Source organism: Arachis stenosperma, chromosome 7 (assembly GCF_014773155.1).
Source record: "Arachis stenosperma cultivar V10309 chromosome 7, arast.V10309.gnm1.PFL2, whole genome shotgun sequence".
Taxonomy (NCBI): Eukaryota; Viridiplantae; Streptophyta; class Magnoliopsida; order Fabales; family Fabaceae; genus Arachis; species Arachis stenosperma.
In genome coordinates, this window is record NC_080383.1 from 65775632 (window position 1) to 65794701 (window position 19070).

At 39.6% G+C, this 19070-nt stretch overlaps 1 non-coding gene across 1 annotated transcript; it reads left to right on the forward strand.

Moving 5' to 3' along the window:
- The first annotated feature begins 17259 nt into the window (after positions 1–17259).
- Positions 17260–17367, forward strand: LOC130942425 (small nucleolar RNA R71). Its single transcript, XR_009070996.1, has one exon. It is a non-coding gene; the product is annotated as a small nucleolar RNA R71 (small nucleolar RNA).
- The last annotated feature ends 1703 nt before the right edge of the window (positions 17368–19070 follow it).

Consider the following 19070-nt stretch of genomic DNA (forward strand, 5'->3'; position numbering starts at 1 on the left):
TGGTTCATGGCCATGATGGACGATTGGATAAGCTTGAGTAAGAAGTTGAGTGTCAATGGAAAGTAGAACGGGAATTACGGAAAGAGGTAAAACGATAAGAAAAAAGCAAGAAGAAAAGCTCTCAAAATTAGAGGTCGGTCTTCGAAAACGAAGTAACCTTTATATGTGTATAATGATGTGTTGATGCTTTTACATGTTTAAATATGTCTTTGATGATGTTTGAATGTTAAATCGTTGATTGAAATGGCTTACGATTCAGGAAAAAACTTTTGAAGGCATTAGGGTTTGGTTTTGAGGCATTTGTGGTTAAAATATAAATATCGAAAAGTTATATTATGGTATTTAAATTCCAAGTGTTAACATAAAACTTTAGTAAATAGGATTTAAAGTGTAAATATCAGCATATTAAAAGTTACCAAAAAAATTATTAAAAATCTCTAAAACATAATTTAGGGCTATTATAATTTAGAAAAGTTATGAAAACAAAAACTACAGCTAAAAAACAGCTATGAAATAAAAGTGAGGAGAGTATAAAGACAATAGATAACTAATAAACACATGAGGAGAAAAACAAACAAAAGTGTAAATAAAAAAATTCTAAGATAAAATATAAATATTAAAATTTTAGGGTTAAAAATATAATAATATAAAAACATGGAATAAAATTAAAATTAAAATATAATTTAAGAGCAAAATAGTAATTATAATAAATTTTAAGGATAAAATAATAATTAAAATAAAATTTCAAGACAAAATAATAATTATGATGAAGATAAATAATAGAATGGCCATTAAAATAAAGATTAAGGATAAGAATGTAATTATGATACTTAAGGATAAAATGGTAAATAAGATAAAATTTAAGGAACAAAAGGTAATTTTGAATCTTTGAGGAGAAAAAAAATTATTAATCAAGATTGAGGATAAAATGATCATTTAACAAAAGAAGAGATTAATTCGGTAATTCCAAAAAGTTTAAGGGATAGATAGTTATTGGTGTGACAAGGATGTGGATTTGTCCCGCTTTCTCTATACTTTGATATAATGTGGGAATGATAACTTCATTTTACCATGGTTGGCGATGCATAATGCCAATTTTGGATATGCTATAGGACATGTTATCATGTAAGTTGTTTCATACTCTTTGTGATTGTGCTATGTGAATTGTTTGTGCTTGCTTATGATTACTATTTGCTTGCAGCGATAAGCTATAGCATTAGACATAGGAATACAGAAATTATAGCCCTATGGGTCAGACTAGTATACAGTGACTACGTTGAGCTGCTGGAGCTATTTTCTTGTGATGACTAAGGGTGGCAACATGCACTCTACTGGTGGATATTCAATCCGGTCGGGTAGGATTGTCAATCCGACCCGCTACGGATAGAATTGAGTGTGGAGGGGGTTTAAACGCGGATTGAGTCTCAATCCTACTCGACCAACTCATACTCTATATGTATATGTTATAAAAATATGTTATATGTAGGTAGTGTTAAACCAAGGACTTCTCACTTAGTGCAAAAAGTCTTTATCATTAAGTCAAGATCATCAATTAATAATTTAACATTTTTCTTTAATAAAAAATAATTCTATTTTAGTGATATATAAATACAATATTATATCACAATATTTTATTTGTGTTTGTGTTATTAATTTAAGCAAAGACTTTTATGTAAAATTGAAGATTTGATGGTTATGTTATTTATGGGACAACTGTGTTGTTTGTGGATGATTGTGTTGTTTGTATTGAATTTTTTATTGGTGGATACTATCATGAAGATTTTATAATTGTCTTCATGTAAAGATGTATCCTTTTTACCATTAGATGATAAATTATAGGGTTTGATTTGATATGCTATAAAAATGTTATCTTTTTTTAAAGTGTTGCCAAATAAACAAAGCACACTTTTAACACAAGGCTCTTCATAAAAAGATGTTTTTAACATCTTCATTTGAGTAGGTACTTTTTTTTTATTTGCATACTCATTAGGTTATATAATAATATTGCATATTTGTAAAAATTTGCGAGCAGGGTCGGATATCCGTGGGTTGACCGCGCGTAAAATTAGGATTGGATTGTTCACAACCTACAAGTAAAGTAGGGTAAAATTTTAGTAACAAATTCAACCTTACTGTTACCACCCCTAGTGATAACCCAAGATATAAGAGTACACTATTTGAGGCTAGACTCTTGTTCGCATGTAAACCTAAGGCAATGGACCTTTCTCCTTTATACTTTTTACTTCTTCATGTGAACCAAATTTCGCCACACGAAGTTCTTCTTGCTGAGTTATAACTGGAGAATCTCTACCACCCATTCCCACCTTGGCCAGAGTTATGAGCCAGACCCCAGCCTAAATATTAGATGGTGGTCCAATTTTGAGCCTTTAGGGTTGATAAACCCCATTTTGAGGGTTTATCTTGTATTAATTTCAGGAGTTTTATCAATGATTCAACACGCTTTTCATATGAAAATACAAGACTTTGTGTTCCTTTCCTAATTTTTGCCTCATGGATGAAAACATGCTTATTTTGCACTAAATTAGATACATTTCTAATCTTCTCTTGGTGCCATTCGATGCCGTGACCTGTGTGTTAAGTGGTTTCAGAATATAGGGCAGGGATGAACCGGAAGAGAGAAGGAGAATGGGAGCAAAGGAAAGGAGCATGAGAAATTGAGCTTTGGAAACTTCAGCAAGGGCGCGTGCGCGTACCTGGCGCGCCCGCGTGGATTGCGCAGCTAGAAGTCAAAGCCAGAAGCCAAGCCACGAGCCGGCATGTGTAGCGGCTAAGCCATAATCCCCATGGGTGCGCACACGTACGTTGCGCCTCCGCTCACATTACAAGATGCCCTAGTGGTGCGCACGCGTGCTTTGCGCGTGCGCGTCGATGCTCGAATATGATTTTTTTAAGAAGTCACGTGACCTGGGCATGGAGACAGTTGGAGATCTCATTTTGGGGAAGTGCCTTGGCGGGAAGAGCTTAAGAAGACCAGGGATTGAAGGGTTAAGGGGCTTTTGCTCATTTTTTTAGATTGTTCTAGATATTTTGCTATTGTTAGTTACACTCTTGGAGAGGGAGAGGGAGATTCCAAGCTCTCATTAGGATTCATCTTCATCCATTTTCTGAATTTTCAATCACTCTTTGGTGAGATCCATTGCAATTCTCAATTTACTTTGTTCATGTTATAGATCTTCTTCTCCAATCTCAATTAGTGCTTGTAATTGCTCAATTCTCATAGATCCTAGATTCAACTTTGTAGATTTGGATTTTATCAATTTTTTGAGAAGTTCACTTCTATTGTTGCTCCTTGTTGATTGTTGTTAATTTCTTGTGTTGAAGCACTTTTAATTCTAATTCATTCTCATTCTCATTATCCCTTTCATCCTTGCTCATCAATTGTTTGATAAAATGCCAATACTAGTTATGGAGTAAAAGTTTCTTACTTGGCATAGGGTTTGGGCCATTAGAAAGAATTGAATAGTTTATGTCAATTGTTGATTTGGAATTAGAAATTGCTAATTGACTTGGAGTGCACTAAAGCTAGATTTCCCTAAGGTAAATCTAGGACTTGTGACTCAAGTTAGTTACTTTCATTTGACTTTCCTCTATACCTAGGGGTTAACTAAATGAAGCAAGGCCTAATTGTTGTCATCATTGAAGGAACTATAAGGATAGAATTTCTAATGCCAACCCTAGGCCAAGCGTTCTAAAGATTGATTGTTTGTCATCTATTTTGCTAAACCTTCAAAGAATCATAATAAGGCTTCCTAATCAATAAGATGCATTCTCTAGCAATTCCAAGGGAGGACGACTCGGGAGACTAGTACTCTCGGTTATAGATTGTAGGATTGTTTGATGCGAAGTTTGAATGTCGATTAGACTATACTCACGATTATATCCATTATTGAATTCTATATCGGCATGATAAATTTCGTTTATCAAAATGGCACCGTTGCCGGGGAATTTGCTTAGTGTGCCATGTTATTGTTTAGAGTAAATGTGTATATATGTACATAGTTGCATTTCATTGTAATTCTTTGTTCAAGTGACTAACCCCTCACCGTTACCATGAGTTTTACTTCTCCTTCATTGCATGACACGTTCACAACCGAATCCGAGCTTAGTCCCCTTTGATCCGGAAATAGAACGAACTTTGCTTCATATTAGACAAGCTCGGAAGCGGTTAAAGTTTGGAAAATGTGAAAAAGTTTTCACTACCTCAACCACCTTACTCAAAGTGAACATTGAACCGTCACTCAAAGAAGGCAATAATCATTCGCCCATCAATATCACTAACAACTCTTCTTTTGTTTTAGGTACTAACGCCATGGATGCTCCAAGGAGAGTTACTATCAAGGAAGCGGGTGCACCGGATTATGTCCTTCAACCCCTTCATGTAACTCACCCCAACTTGAATGCAAACTTTGAACTTAAGACCGCTTTGATCAACCTCCTACCTAAATTCCATGGGCTTCCCGCACAAGACCCTATTCGACATCTCAAAGACTTTCATCGTATATGCTCAACAACTAGACGGGAAGGATCCGATGAGGTTGCTATTTGGTTGTTTGCTTTTCCTTTCTCTCTTGAGGACAAGGCTAAAGAATGGTTCTACACTCTATCTAGTGAAGTCACCTCCGATTGGGACTTGCTTAGAAGAGGATTCTTGGATAAATTCTTGCCCCCGGAGAAGATGGATAGGCTAAGGAAGAAAATGTCTTGTATTGTACAAGGTGAAACGGAACCATTATACGAGTATTGGGAACGGTTTCGTAAGCTACTAGATGCATGCCCTAATCACATGCTTGACACTCAAGTGTTGCTTGGATACATATGTCAAGGGATGCGAGAACAAGATAGAACTCTCTTGGACACCTCTAGTAATGGTTCTTTGTCTAAATATAAAACAGCGAAGGAGGCATGGCAACTTATCATTGACCTAGCCGAATCCAATCAACATATGAGACGAAGAGTCAACCGCCAAAAAACCGTGAATGGGGTATCAACTAGTAGCGAAACCACCGCTTTAACCAAATCCTTGAGTGAAATGACATCCATCTTGAGGCAACTCCAATTGAGCCAACAACAACCACAACAACCTCAACCATATCAACAACACTCTCCACCCCCTTAACAATACAATCAACAATTAGTCCCTCAGAAAGTGTGTGGCATTTGTTCTTGCTATTCCCACTACACGGATGAGTGCCCAAGCCTTCAAGAAGACAACACTTTGGCGGCTACCCATAATTTCTATGACCGCCCAAATCAAGGGTACTACCAAGGCAATCCTAACCAAGGGCACCCTTATCAAAGAGAAAGCTACAATCAAGGGAGTGGGAATCACAATCAAAATTGGAGAGATAATCATCAACAAGGGAATAGGGATAACAACAACAATGGAGGAGGTCAAAGATGGAACAACAACTCACAAAATCGGCCACCATTCAACCAACAAAATCCACCATACAACCAACAACATCAACCATACAACCAACAAAACCCACAAAGAAACTACCAAACATGCCAACCACCACATCAAAGACCACCACCCAACCAATCACAAGCTCCTCAACTCACATATCCACCCCCCTCTAACCAAGATGATACACTCCAGACCATCATCCAAGGCCAAAAGGAACTACAAAACACACTTGCTTCCGGTCTCACTGGCCTCACCTCTACACTACAAGCTCTTCTTGCACGCATGGATACACCATCAAATCCTACTCATCAATCCCCAATCCAAAGCGTCATTCCCTCTCAACCTCAACCCAATCCTAAGGGAGGCATCAATGCCATCACCCTAAGATCCGGAACACAATTAAAAGAGAAGGGAGCAAAGGATTCAAATCCCATCACAATCGTTCAAGAGGAGGAGAGAATAGATATAGAAGAGGTAGTGGAAGAGGAGACACCACAAGTCATAGTTGAGGATGAAGAAGCTCAACTAACAAAAGAGACCCCCAAGACCAAGAGAACCTTGGAAGAAGAAATTGCTCAACCACTCCCATTTCCAACACTTGCAAAGAAATCTAGGAAGCGCGTAGAACTTGACCCCAAAATGATAGAAATGTTCAAGAAAGTCGAGGTAACCATCCCCCTCTTTGATGCTATCTATCAAGTTCCTAGATATGCAAAATTCCTTAAAGATCTATGCATGAACAAGGATAGAATTCTTGAATTGGAAACCATCCCATTGAGGAGTTCTCTTTCCGCTTTAATGGGAGTATTGCCCGAGAAGTGTGATGATTCGGGCCCTTGTATGGTCACTTGCACCGTTAATGGAGTTCAATTCATAGATTGTATGTGTGACCTCGGAGCATGTGTTAGCATCATGCCTCTCTCCGTCTACCGGGTATTGAAGTTACCACCACTAAAAAGGTCGACGGCAAGATTTGTCCTAGCGGATAAAAGCATAATAACCGTGACGGGTGTTGCGGAAGATGTATTGGTGAATATCAAGGGGTTGGTGTTTCCGATTGACTTCTATGTCCTAGAAATGCCATCAAGCGAAACCGAGAGAGCATCATCCATTCTACTTGGAAGACCATTTTTGAGAACTTCTAGATTTAAGCTAGATGCCTACTCGGGAACCTACTCATTTGAGATAGATGGGAGAGTCGTAAGTTTTAGCCTAGAAGAAGCAATGAAGCATCCACCGGAGAATCACTCTCTATTCCGGTGTGACCCAATTGACAACATTGTTGCCGAAGTTCACCTTGCAAAGTTAGATGAGAAGTACATGATTGAAGAAGAAAAATGAAGATCCAAGCAAATTAAACACCACACACCATACAAACCATCCGGAAACTCAAACCTCAAATAATGACAAAAAAATGGAATTGAAGCCACTACCACCCCACCTAAAGTACTCATATCTTGATGAAGCCCAAAAGCTTCCCGTGATAATCACAAAAGAGCTAACTCCTCAACAAGAAGAAAAGTTGCTAGATGTCTTGAGGAAAAATAAAAGGGCAATCGGGTGGAGTTTGGCGGATCTAGTGGGAATAAGCCCCCAAGTATACGAGCACCGCATATTTCTTGAAGAAGGAGCAAGACCGATCCGACAACCTCAAAGGAGACTTAATCCAACCATTCTTGAGGTTGTGAAAAAAGAGGTCACTCGGCTACTTGAAGCGGACATCATCTATCCTATCTCGGATAGCGAGTGGGTAAGCCAGGTCCAAGTGGTGCCAAAGAAATCCGGGGTGACCACAATCAAAAATGAAAGTGGTGAACTTATAGCAACAAGAGTGCAAAATTCTTGGAGAGTATGCATAGACTACCGAAGGTTGAATGCGGCCACAAGAAAAGATCACTTCCCACTACCGTTCATTGATCAAATGCTTGATCGACTAGCCTGTAAATCATATTATTGCTTTCTTGATGGTTACTCCGGATACTTCCAAATACACATTGCTCTAGAGGACCAAGAAAAAACCACATTTACTTGCCCCGGCAACGGCGCCATTTTGATAAACGAAATTTATCATGCCGATATAGAATTCAATAATGGATATAATCGTGAGTATAGTCTAATCGACATTCAAACTTCGCATCAAACAATCCTACAATCTATAACCGAGAGTACTAGTCTCCCGAATCGTCCTCCCTTGGAATTGCTAGAGAATGCATCTTATTGATTAGGAAGCCTTATTATGATTCTTTGAAGGTTTAGCAAAATAGATGACAAACAATCAATCTTTAGAACGCTTGGCCTAGGGTTGGCATTAGAAATTCTATCCTTATAGTTCCTTCAATGATGACAACAATTAGGCCTTGCTTCATTTAGTTAACCCCTAGGTATAGAGGAAAGTCAAATGAGAGTAACTAACTTGAGTCACAAGTCCTAGATTTACCTTAGGGAAATCTAGCTTTAGTGCACTCCAAGTCAATTAGCAATTTCTAATTCCAAATCAACAATTGACATAAACTATTCAATTCTTTCTAATGGCCCAAACCCTATGCCAAGTAAGAAACTTTTACTCCATAACTAGTATTGGCATTTTATCAAACAATTGATGAGCAAGGATGAAAGGGATAATGAGAATGAGAATGAATTAGAATTAAAAGTGCTTCAACACAAGAAATTAACAACAATCAACAAGGAGCAACAATAGAAGTGAACTTCTCAAGAAATTGATAAAATCCAAATCTACAAAGTTGAATCTAGGATCTATGAGAATTGAGCAATTACAAGCACTAATTGAGATTGGAGAAGAAGATCTATAACATGAACAAAGTAAATTGAGAATTGCAATGGATCTCACCAAAGAGTGATTGAAAATTCAAAAAATGGATGAAGATGAACCCTAATGAGAGCTTGGAATCTCCCTCTCCCTCTCCAAGAGTGTAACTAACAATAGCAAAATATCTAGAACAATCTAAAAAAATGAGCAAAAGCCCCTTAACCCTTCTATCCCTGGTCTTCTTAAGCTCTTCCCGCCAAGGCACTTCCCCAAAATGAGATCTCCAACTGTCTCCACGCCTAGGTCACGTGACTTCTTAAAAAAATCATATTCGAGCATCGGCGCGCACGCGCAAAGCACGCGTGCGCGCCACTGGGGCATCTTGTAATGTGAGCGGAGGCGCAACGTACGCGTGCGCGCCCATGGGGATTATGGCTTAGCCGCTACACATGCCGGCTCGTGGCTTGGCTTCTGGCTTTGACTTCTAGCTGCGCAATCCACGCGGGCGCGCCAGGTACGCGCACGCGCCCTTGCTGAAGTTCCCAAAGCTCAATTTCTCATGCTTCTTTCCTTTGTGCCCATTCTCCTTTCCCTGCCCTATATTCTGAAACCACTTAACACACAAGTCACGGCATCGAATGGCACCAAGAGAAGATCAGAAATGTATCTAATTTAGTGCAAAATAAGCATGTTTTCATCCATGAGGCAAAAATTAGGAAAGGAACACAAAGTCTTGTATTTTTATATGAAAAGCGTGTGGAATCATTGATAAAACCCCTGAAATTAATACAAGATAAACCCTCAAAATGGGATTTATCAGCAGGTCTAAGTGAAAAGCTTGAGACTGAGTGGTTAAAGTCGTGATCCAAAGCAAAAAAGAGTGTGCTTAAGAGCTCTGGACACCTCTAACTGGGGACTTTATCAAAGCTGAGTCACAATCTAAAAAGGTTCACCCAGTCATGTGTCTGTGGCATTTATGTATCCGGTGGTAATACTGGAAAACAAAGTGCTTAGGGCCACGACCAAGACTCATAAAAGTAGCTATGTTTAAGAATAAAAAAACTTAACTAGGAGAATTAATAACACTATCTGAAATTCTAAGTTCCTATAGAAGCCAATCATTCTAAACTTCAAAGGAAAAAGTGAGATGCCAAAACTGTTCAGAAGCAAAAAGCTACAAGTCCCGCTCATCTAATTAGAATTAATATTCATTGATATTTTGGGATTTATAGTATATTCTCTTCTTTTTATCCTAATTGATCTTCAGTTGCTTGGGGACAAGAAACAATTTAAGTTTAGTGTTGTGATGAGCGGATAATTTATACGCTTTTTGGCATTGTTTTTAGGTAGTTTTTAGTATGATCTAGTTACTTTTAGGGATGTTTTCATTAGTTTTTATGATAAATTCACATTTCTGGACTTTACTATGAATTTGTGTATTTTTCTGTGATTTCAGGTATTTTCTGGCTGAAATTGAGGGACCTGAGCAAAACTCTGATAGGAGGCTGACAAAGGACTGCTGATGCTGTCGGAATCTGACCTTCCTGCACTCAAAATAAATTTTTTGGAGCTACAGAACTCCAAATGGCGCGCTCTCAACGGCGTTGAAAAGTAGACATCCAGAGATTTCCAGCAATATATAATAGTCCATACTTTATTCGTAATTAGATGACGTAAACTGGCGCTCAACGCCAGTTCCATGCTGCATTCTGGAGTCAAACGCCAGAAACACGTCACGAACCAGAGTTGAACGCCCAAAACACGTTACAACTTGGCGTTCAACTCCAAGAGAAGCCTCATATCGTGGATAGATCAAGCTCAGCCCAAGCACACACCAAGTGGGCCCCGGAAGTGAATTTATGCATCAATTACTTACTTCTGTAAACCCTAGTAGCTAGTTTAGTATAAATAGAACTTTTTACTAGTTTATTAGATGTCTTTGACTATCTAGTCTTTTGACCATGTTTGGGGGCTGGCCATTTGGCCATGCCTGGACCTTCATCACTTATGTATTTTCAACGGTGGAGTTTCTACACACCATAGATCAAGGGTGTGGAGCTCTGCTGTACCTCGAGTTTTAATGCAATTACTACTATTTTCTATTCAATTCGACTTATTCTTATTCTAAGATATTCGTTGTACTTCAACGTGATGAATGTGATGATCCGTGACACTCATCATCATTCTCACCTATGAATGCGTGACTGACAACCACTTCCGTTCTACCTTAGACCGGGCGAATATCTCTTGGATTCCTTAATCAGAATCTTCGTGGTATAAGCTAGAATTGATGGCGGCATTCATGGGAATCTGGAAAGTCTAACCTTGTCTGTGGTATTCTGAGTAGAATTCCGGAATTGAATGACTGTGACGAGCTTCAAACTCGCGATTGCTGGGCGTGATGACAAACGCAAAAGAATCAAGGGATTCTATTCCAACATGATCGAGAACTGACAGATGATTAGCCGTACTATGACAGAGCATTTAGACCATTTTTACTGAGAGGATAGGATGTAGCCATTGACAACGGTGATGCCCTACATACAGCTTGCCATGGAAAGGAGTAAGAAGGATTGAAGAAAGGCAGTAGGAAAGTAGAGATCCAACAGGGACAAGCATCTCCATACACTTATCTGAAATTCCCACCATTGAATTACATGAGTAACTCTATCTTTATTTTCTGTTTATTATTTATTATTATTCAAAAATCCAATAATCTCTTAATATAGTTGAATCCGCCTGACTGAGATTTACAAGATGACCATAGCTTGCTTCATACCAATAATCTCTGTGGGATCGACCCTTACTCACGTAAGGTATTTGGTGCGCGAAATTGTGATCACTACACAACTTTGCACAACTAACCAGCAAGTGCACTGGGTCGTCCAAGTAATAAACCTTACGCGAGTAAGGGTCGATCCCACGGAGATTGTTGGTATGAAGCAAGCTATGGTCACCTTGTAAATCTTAGTCAGGCAGACTCAAATGGGTATAGTGATATACGAATAAAGCATAAAGATAAAGATAGAGGTACTTATGTAATTCATTGGTAGGAACTTCAGATAAGCGTATGAAGATGCCTTCCCTTCCGTCTCTCTGCTTTCCTACTGTCTTCATCCAATCCTTCTTACTCCTTTCCATGGCAAGCTTATGTAGGGTTTCACCGTTGTCAGTGGCTACCTCCCATCCTCTCAGTGAAAATGTTCCTATGCTCTGTCACAGCATATGGCTAATCAGCTGTCGGTTCTCGGTCAGGCCGGAATAGAATCCAGTGATTCTTTTGCGTCTGTCACTAACGCCCCGCCTGCTAGGAGTTTGAAGCACGTCACAGTCATTCAATCATTGAATCCTACTCAGAATACCACAGACAAGGTTAGACCTTCCGGATTCTCTTGAATGCCACCATCAGTTCTCGCCTATACCACGAAGACTCTGATCTCACGGAATGGCTGGCTCGTTTGTCAGGCGAGCACTCGGTTGTCAGGCGATCAACCATGCATCGTGTATCAGGAATCCAAGAGATAAACACTAGAGCCTTGTTTGCTTGTAGAACAGAAGTGGTTGTCAGTCACCTTGTTCATAAGTGAGAATGATGATGAGTGTCACGGATCATCACATTCATCAAGTTGAAGACAAGTGATATCTTGGACAAAGAACAAGCGGAATTGAATAGAAGAACAGTAGTAATTGCATTAATACTCGAGGTACAGCAGAGCTCCACACCTTAATCTATGGTGTGTAGAAACTCCACCGTTGAAAATACATAAGAACAAGGTCTAGGCATGGCCGAATGGCCAGCCTCCCAAAGAGGGTTCAATCATCAAAGCATGATCAAAAGCTCCCCAATACAATAACAAAAGGTCCTACTTATAGAAAACTAGTAGCCTAAGGTTTACAGAGATGAGTAAATGACATAAAAATCCACTTCCAGGCCCACTTGGTGTGTGCTTGGGCTGAGCAATGAAGCAATTTCGTGTAGAGACTCTTCTTGGAGTTAAACGCCAGCTTTTATGCCAGTTTGGGCGTTTAACTCCCATTTAGGTGCCAGTTCCGGCGTTTAACGCTGGAATTTCTGAGGGTGACTTTGAATGCCGGTTTGGGCCATCAAATCTTGGGCAAAGTATGGACTATCATATATTGCTGGAAAGCCCAGGATGTCTACTTTCCAACGCCGTTGAGAGCGCGCCAATTGAGCTTCTATAGCTCCAGAAAATCCACTTCGAGTGCAGGGAGGTCAGAATCCAACAGCATCTGCAGTCCTTTTCAGTCTCTGAATCAGATTTTTGCTCAGGTCCCTCAATTTCAGCCAAAAAATACCTGAAATCACAGAAAAACACACAAACTCATAGTAAAGTCCAGAAAAGTGAATTTTAACTAAAAACTAATAAAAATATACTAAGAACTCAACTAAAACAACTAAAAACATACTAAAAACAATGCCAAAAAGGGTACAAATTATCCGCTCATCACAACACCAAACTTAAATTGTTTCTTGTCCTCAAGCAACTGAAGATCAAATAAGATAAAAAGAAGAGAATATGCAATGAATTCCAAAAACATCTATGAAGATCAGTATTAATTAGATGAGCGGGGCTTTTAGCTTTTTGCCTCTGAACAGTTTTGGCATCTCACTCTATCCTTTGCAACTCAGAATGATTGGCTTCTTTAGGAAATCAGAATCCAGATAGTGTTATTGATTCTCCTAGTTAAGTATGATGATTCTTGAACACAGCTACTTTATGAGTCTTGGCCGTGGCCCAAAGCACTCTGTCTTCCAGTATTACCACCGGATACATACATGCCACAGACACATAATTGGGTGAACCTTTTCAGATTGTGACTCAGCTTTGCTAGAGTCCCCAATTAGAGGTGTCCAGGGTTCTTAAGCACACTCTTTTTGCCTTGGATCACAACTTTATTCTTTCTTTTTCTTTCTTTTTCTCTTTCTTTTTTTTTTCGGTTTTTTTTTCACTGCTTTTTCTTGCTTCAAGAATCATTTTTATGATTTTTCAGATCCTCAGTAACATGTCTCCTTTTTCATCATTCTTTCAAGAGCCAACATTCATGAACCACAAGTTCAAAAGACATATGCACTATTTAAGCATACATTCAGAAGACAAAAGTAATGCCACCACATCAAAATAATCAAACTGCTATAAAATTCAAAATTCATGCAATTCTTTTTCTTTTTCAATTAAGAACAATTTTTTTTTTTATTTAAGAAAGGTGATGGATTCATAGGAAATTCATAACTTTAAGGCATAGACACTAAGACACTAATGATCACAAGACACAAACATAGATAAACATAAGCACTAAAATTCGAAAAATAGAAAATAAAGAACAAGGAGATTAAAGAACGGGTCCACCTTAGTGATGGCGGCTCTTTCTTCCTTTTGAAGATCCTATGGAGTGCTTGAGCTCCTCAATGTCTCTTCCTTGTCTTTGTTGCTCCTCTCTCATAATTCTTTGATCTTCTCTAATTTCATGGAGGATGATGGAGTGTTCTTGATGCTCCACCCTTAGTTGTCCCATGTTGGAACTCAGTTCTCCTAGGGAGGTGTTCAGTTGCTCCCAATAGTTTTGTGGAGGAAAGTGCATCCCTTGAGGCATCTCAGGGATCTCATGATGAGAGGGGTCTCTTGTGTGCTCCATCCTTTTCTTAGTGATGGGCTTATCCTCATCAATGGGGATGTCTCCCTCTTTGTCTACTCCAACTGAATAACAGAGGTGACAAATGAGATGAGGAAAGGCTAACCTTGCTAAGGTAGAGGACTTATCCGCCACCTTATAGAGTTCTTGGGCTATAACCTCATGAACTTCCACTTCTTCTCCAATCATGATGCTATGAATCATGATGGCCCGGTCTAGAGTAACTTCGGACCGGTTGCTAGTGGGAATGATTGAGCGTTGGATAAACTCCAACCATCCTCTAGCCACGGGTTTGAGGTCATGCCTTCTCAATTGAACCGGCTTCCCTCTTGAATCTCTCTTCTATTGTGCGCCCTCTTCACATATGACTGTGAGGACTTGGTCCAACCTTTGCTCAAAGTTGACCCTTCTAGTGTAAGGATGTTCATCTCCTTGCATCATGGGCAAATTGAATGCCAACCTTACACTTTCCGGACTAAAATCCAAGTATTTCCCCCGAACCATAGTAAGATAATTCTTTGGATTCGGGTTCCCACTTTGATCATGGTTCTTGGTGATCCATGCATTGGCATAGAACTCTTGAACCATTAAGATTTCGACTTGTTGAATGGGGTTGGTAAGAACTTCCCAACCTCTTCTTCGGATCTCATGTCGGATCTCCGGATATTCACCCTTTTTGAGTGAAAAAGGGACCTCGGGGATCACCTTCTTCAAGGCCACAACTTCATAGAAGTGGTCTTGATGCACCCTTGAGATGAATCTCTCCATCTCCCATGACTCGGAGGTAGAAGCTTTTGCCTTTCCTTTCCTCTTTCTAGAGGTTTCTCCGGCCTTGGATGCCATAAATGGTTATGGAAAAACGAAAAAGCAACGCTTTTACCACACCAAACTTAAAAGGGTTGCTCGTCCTCGAGCAAAAGAAGAAAGAAGAGAGTAGAAGAAGAAGAAATGAGGAAGAAGGGAGTGGCTTTTGTGTTCGGCCAAAGAGGGGGAGAAGTGGTGTTTAGGCAGTGTGAAAATGAAAGGATGAAGAAGGGTTTATATAGGAGAGGGGGGTCATGGTTCGGCCATTGATGGGTGGGTTTGGGAGGGAAAGTGGTTTGAATTTGAATGGTGAGGTAGGTGGGGTTTTATGAAGGATGGATGTGAGTGGTGAAGAGAAAGATGGGATTTGATAGGTGAAGGTTTTTTTTTTGGGGGAAGAGGAGTTGAGGTGATTGGTGAATGGGTGAAGAAGAGAGAGAGAGTGGTGGGGTTGGTGGGGATCCTGTGGGGTCCACAGATCCTGTGGTGTCAAGGAAAAGTCATCCCTGCACCAAATGGCATTCAAAATCACGTTTTGAGCCATTTCTGGCGTTAAACGCCGGGCTGGTGCCCATTCCTGGCGTTTAACGCCAGGTTCTTGCCCTTTTCTGGCGTTTAACGCCAGTCTGGTGCCCCTTTCTGGCGTTAAACGCCCAGAATGGTGCCAGACTGGGCGTTAAACGCCCAACTGCTAGCCTCACTGGCGTTTAAACGCCAGTGGGTTCTTCCTCCAGGGTGTGCTATTTTTCTTCCTGTTTTTCATTCTGTTTTTGTTTTTTCAATTGATTTTGTGACTTCTCATGATCATCAACCTACAAAAAACATAAAATAACAAAAGAAAATGGATAAAATATAACATTGGGTTGCCTCCCAACAAGCGCTTCTTTAATGTCAGTAGCTTGACAGATGGCTCTCATGGAGCCTCACATTTCTTCAGAGCAATGTTGGAACCTCCCAACACCAAACTTAGAGTTTGAATGTGGGGGTTCAACACCAAACTTAGAGTTTGGTTGTGGCCTCCCAACACCAAACTTAGAGTTTGACTGTGGGGGCTCTGTTTGACTCTGATTTGAGAGAAGCTCTTCATGCTTCCTCTCCATGGTGACAGAGGGATATCCTTGAGCCTTAAACACAAAGGATTCTCCATTCACTTGAATGATCAGTTCGCCTCTATCAACATCAATCACAGCCTTTGCTGCGGCTAGGAAGGGTCTGCCAAGGATGATGGTTTCATCCATGCACTTCCCAGTCTCTAGGACTATGAAATCAGCAGGGATGTAATGGTCTTCAATCTTCACCAAAACATCATCTACAAGTCCATGAGCTTGTTTTCTTGAGTTGTCTGCCATCTCTAATGAGATTCTTGCAGCTTGCACCTCAAAGATCCCTAGCTTCTCCATTACAGAGAGAGGCATGAGGTTTACACTTGACCCTAAGTCACACAGAGCCTTCTTGAAGGTCATGGTGCCTATGGTACAAGGTATTGAAAACTTCCCAGGATCTTGTCTCTTTTGAGGTAATTTCTGCCTAGACAAGTCATCCAGTTCTTTGGTGAGCAAAGGAGGTTCATTCTCCCAAGTCTCATTTCCAAATAACTTGTCATTTAGCTTCATGATTGCTCCAAGGTATTTAGCAACTTGCTCTTCAGTGACATACTCATCCTCTTCAGAGGAAGAATACTCATCAGAGCTCATGAAAGGCAGAAGTAAGTCCAATGGAATCTCTATGGTCTCATTTTGAGCCTCAGATTCCCATGGTTCCTCATTGGGGAACTCAATGGAGGTCAGTGCACGCCCACTGAGGTCTTCCTCAGTGGCGTTCACTTCCTCCCCTTCCTCTCCAAATTCGGCCCTGTTGATGGCCTTGCACTCTCCTTTTGGATTTTCTTCTGTATTGCTTGGGAGAGTGCTAGGAGGGAGTTCAGTAATTTTCTTGCTCAGCTGTCCCACTTGTGCCTTCAGATTCCTAAGGACCGTGTTTCAGTCATGAAACTTTGAGTGGTTTTGATTAGATCAGAGACCATGGTTGCTAAGTCAGAGGGGTTCTGCTTAGAATTCTCTGTCTGTTGCTGAGAAGATGATGGAAAAGGCTTGCCATTGCTAAACCTGTTTCTACCACCATTATTGTTGTTGAAACCTTGTTGAGGTCTCTCTTGATTCTTCCATGAGAAATTTGGGTGATTTCTCCATGAAGAATTATAGGTGTTTCCATAGGGTTCTCCTAGGTAATTCACCTCTTCCATTGAAGGGTTCTCAGGATCATATGCTTCTTCTTCAGATGAAGCATCCTTAGTACTGTTTGGTGCATTTTGCATTCCAGACAGACTTTGAGAAATCAAATTGACTTGTTGAGTCAATATCTTGTTCTGAGCCAATATGGCATTCAGAGCATCAATCTCAAGAACTCCTTTCTTCTGATTAGTCCCATTGTTCACAGGATTCCTTTCAGAAGTGTACATGAATTGGTTATTTGCAACCATTTCAATCAGCTCTTGAGCTTCTGTAGGCGTCTTCTTCAAATGAAGAGATCCTCCAGCAGAGCTATCCAAAGACATCTTGGATAGTTCAGAGAGACCATCATAGAAAATACCTATGATGCTCCATTCAGAAAGCATGTCAGAAGGACATTTTCTGATCAATTGTTTGTATCTTTCCCAAGCTTCATAGAGAGATTCTCCATCCTTCTGTCTGAAGGTTTGGACTTCCACTCTAAGCTTACTCAATTTTTGAGGTGGAAAGAACTTTGCCAAGAAGGCATTGACTAGCTTTTCCCATGAGTCCAGGCTTTCTTTAGGTTGTGAATCCAACCATGTCCTAGCTCTGTCTCTTACAGCAAAAGGGAATAGCATAAGTATGTAGACCTCAGGGTCAACCCCATTAGTCTTGACAGTGTCACAGATTTGCAAGAATTCAGCTAAGAACTGATGAGGATCTTCCAATGGAAGTCCATGAAACTTGCAATTCTGTTGCATTAGAGAAACTAATTGAGGCTTAAGCTCAAAGTTGTTTGCTCCAATGGCAGGGATAGAGATGCTTCTCCCATAGAAGTCGGGAGTAGGTGCAGTAAAGTCACCCAGCACCTTCCTTGCATTGTTTGCATTGTTGTTGTTTTCGGCTGCCATGTCTTCTTCTTCTTTGAAGATTTCTGTTAGGTCCTCTACAGAGAGTTGTGCCTTAGCTTCTCTTAGCTTTCGCTTCAAAGTCCTTTCAGGTTCAGGGTCAGCTTCAACAAGAATGCCTTTGTCTTTGTTCCTGCTCATATGAAAGAGAAGAGAACAAGAAACTATGGAATCCTCTATGTCACAGTATAGAGATTCCTTGAGGTGTCAGAGAAAAAGAAAAATAGAAGAAAGAGGTAGAAGAATTCGAACTTAGTGAGATAGAGTTCGAATTGTGCATTGAGGAGGAGTGATACTCCATAAACAGAAGGATGTGAGAAGAGGGGAAGAGCTTTTTCGAAAATTAAGTTAAAAAGATTTTTTTTAAAAAAAATTTTTGAAAAACTTTAATTGATTTTCGAAAATCAAGAGTGGGAAAGAAATAAAGTAATTTTTGAAAAAGACTTTGAAATTAGAAATCAAAAAGATATGATTGAAAACTATTTTGAAAAAGATGTGATTAAAAGGATATGATTGAGAAGATATGATTTGAAAACAATTTTAAAAGATATGATTTTAAAAATTAATGACTTGCCTAACAAGAAAAGATATGATTCAAATATTAAACCTTTCTCAACAGAAAAGGCAATATACTTGAGATGTTCAATCAAATCATTAATTGTTAGTAAGTATCTTTGAAAAAGGAAAGAAATTGATTTTGAAAACATTTGATTGAAAAGATTTGATTTGAAAAAGATTTGATTTTGAAAAACTTTGAAAACTTGAAAAAAATTTGATTTGAAAACAAAATCCTCCCCCTTGTGCCATCCTGGCGTTAAACGCCCAGAATGGTATCCATTCTGGCGTTTAACGCCCAAAATGCTACCTTTTTGGGCGTTAAACGCCCAACCAGGTACCCTGGCTGGCGTTTAAACGCTAGTCTGTCCTTCTTCATTGGGCGTTTTGAACGCCCAGCTTTTTCTGTGTAATTCCTCTGCTGCATGTTCTGAATCTTCAGTTCCCTGCACTATTGACTTGAAAATAGAATCAAGATCAAATAAACAATGCATGCAAGAAACCAAACTTAAAATTAGACACTAGACTCAAACAAGAAACATAAAATATTTTTGGTTTTTATGATTTTGAAAATTTTTTGTGCTTTTTTCGAAAATTATATGGAAATAGAAAATAAAAGTCTCAGAATTCTTAATTCGGATTCCAGGAATCATTGCAACGCTAGTCTAAGACTCCGGTCCAGGAATTAGACATGGCTTCACAGCCAGCCAAGCTTTCAAAGAAAGCTTCGGTCTAAAACACTAGAC